The sequence below is a fragment of the Pongo abelii genome, chromosome 7 (genome assembly GCF_028885655.2).
Source record: "Pongo abelii isolate AG06213 chromosome 7, NHGRI_mPonAbe1-v2.0_pri, whole genome shotgun sequence".
Classification (NCBI taxonomy): Eukaryota; Metazoa; Chordata; class Mammalia; order Primates; family Hominidae; genus Pongo; species Pongo abelii.
Window position 1 is genome coordinate 135,708,381 of NC_071992.2, and position 2,777 is coordinate 135,711,157.

The 2,777-nt window shown below is 39.5% G+C and overlaps 1 pseudogene; it reads right to left on the reverse strand.

The window, feature by feature from the left end:
- Nucleotides 1–1,325: 1,325 nt before the first annotated feature.
- LOC100437287 (zinc finger protein 532-like) lies at nt 1,326–2,531 on the reverse strand (annotated as a pseudogene).
- Between the last annotated feature and the right edge of the window lie 246 nt (nt 2,532–2,777).

Genomic DNA, 2,777 nt, shown 5'->3' on the forward strand with positions numbered 1-2,777 from the left:
TTAGAAGTGTTTTGACTACATATAATAAGATTAGAGAGTAAAAATGTACACAAACACCATATTCTAGTTGGAAAATTCATTTTTCACACAGGTTTGAGGTACCATTCTGAAATAATTTTCAGAATGTTTACTAGGGTTGAAAAATTTAGTAAATAAATTGCAGAGAATGAGAGCCAAGTTTCTCAGTGTCAGAAAAAGAAGTTACAAATAATCAAAGGGGAGTTGTTAGAATGAACCCTGTGGTGCTGCTGGATTCGAGTCAGGGATATCAGTGCGATCTCATGTTCATCCAAATGTGTGTACGTATGTACTAGAATCTGTATATCTATCTGTAGGTATATCTTTGTATATACAAATAGACATATACAGAAATAAAAATAGGTTTATGTGTACACACGTGTTAGTAGACATACATATACTTCCTAGCTCTGTTGTCTGACAGAGCCTGGAGGTAGTGCCACTCCAGCAGCAAGACACACATTGGGTACCCAGATTTTGGTTTCAAAATACCATCCTCCCACATAAGAAACGAGGATTCCTTGGACTAATGGTCGATTCTAGGACTTGAACAGGAAAAATACAACTTGCACTACATGAGCCTAGAGCATATTGTTGTGCCAGAGAGTAAAGAAGTGATTTAAAAAATGAAAAGGTAAAGGCCACCTGAAAGAAATCCCAATGGTCAATGCAGAAACAATTTGAGCAACCAAATGAATAACAGTTTTGATTATAACCCAAAGAATGAAATATAAATAGCCATGAGAGTTAATACTGATATAAATATTTGAAGAAATAGATGGGGATGAAGGGACAACCCTTTATTATGGAAGAATTCTAATTAATAAATGAGGCAGAAATGAGAAAAATAGGAAACAATCATTAGAACACTGTAATAATCATTGCTAAAAGCAAAATTCACTGATGAATGCTAAAATTAATGGGCCAAGCTTTCTTTTCTTTTTTTTTTTTTTTAAACGTACAAAATTGTTTACTTGAATTCAGGAACTGCCCCTATTACTAAGAACTGTTTTAAAGAAACAGTACAAAAAGAAAAATTCTAACCCAAAACAACTCAAATGGTTTTCCACTAAATACTGATACAAACATGTAACAAAGAGTATAAAAAGTTATTCATTTAAATATATACAAACTCTTTTAAACTCAAATACCATTTTAATACTTAACGAGAATATATACGACGAGGTGAAGGAAGGTACGTTGAAAGAGAATATGTTGCAACAGCCTAGACAGTACTGTTTATTATACTGCAAACTTTTTCTAACAAAAATGTCTTTTTTATTCCAATGTGGACAGGGATTTTCCTCATGGAGCATCTGTGGCTATCTCTCAGCTGAGCTCATCCTTTTGGATTTGAGGAAGGCCATGCAGTGTGTCCGTATTTAAGGCAGCTTCAGTTTCAAAAGTTTTTGCGCACACTTTGCACTTTCTGTCTGACACGGTGCCATCGGGGGATTCATCCTCATGGCTGGGTTTGTTCTCCTGTTGGTAACCTTCCCCAGCCCCATTTTGCTTGGACACTGGCTGAGGTTCCTTTAACTTGTGTACGATGAAGAGGTGCCTGGACAGAGAGACGTGAGACGTGTAGCAGAGGCCACACTCCCGGCACTGGTAGGAAGAACCATCCGATTTGTGCTGAGGGATGTGTTCGTGGAACTGCAGCAGGTCTTCGGTGGTGAAGCCACACACGGCACACTTGTGAACCTTAAAAACATTGATTTTCAGCTTTTTCAGTGGTTGAGTGATTGCTCCTTGGGGAGGCCTGAACTCCAGAACTGGTTCTTCCAACTTCCGCTTGGTACTGGGGACCTTTGTGTCTTCTTTTATTTCTGTTTCCTCCTCATGGGTGGCATCTGTCATTTCTTTCAGGTCAGGGTCCTTGATGCCATGCATCAGCTGGACGTGCTTCTCCAGCATCAATCGTTTGGTAAAGGTACGACTGGAGTCTGGGCAGTGCCTGATGCCTTTGTGCTTGATCCGGTTGTGCTGGCACAGGCTGTGGGACAAACTAAAAGACTTGTCACACTGGCGGCAGGGGTGTTTCTTCATTTGCTTCCCGTGCTCATTCCTCATGTGGGATATGTACACATCTCTCTGCATGAACAGGCGGTCACACTCCCAACACGTCCACCCAGGACTGGCCACTTTCTTGGTTTCCATTGATTTTTTTTCACAGGAGATGGAGATTTATTTTCCAATTTCTCTTTCCCATTCATGGATTTGGTGTCCTCTTTGTTCTGATTTGCTGAATTTTGAGTTGCAGGCTTAATGCTCAAAGGCAAGTTTATACCCAAGTTTGGAGGCCCTTCAATACTTTCCAATGTTCCATGCATAGACTTGATATGGTCCATCATAAGTTGCTTCTGTGCATATAAAAGAGAACAGTCTGGACACTTGAAAACAGACACCTTCTGGTTTTCAGTGTGTTGGTCAAAGTGGTGATACAGCAAGGTTTGCAAGGTGAACACAGTGTCGCTCATGGAACACTTATATATTATTTTTGGCTCTCCTATCTTCAAGAGAAACAGCTTATCTGCATAGCCTCAAATTATCTCCCCAGAAATATTTATTAATTACTATAGTAGTTTTAATGTATGTCTAAAAAATCTTTAATACTCCTCTCTTCAGAGGTGGAGAGGGGAAGCTTAATTTCCCTCACCTTGAGTGTGGACTAAACTTAATGATGTGCTTCTAAAATAGAATATGAAACTGGAGAAAATAATAACTGGCTGGGCACGGTGGCTCACACCTGTAATCCC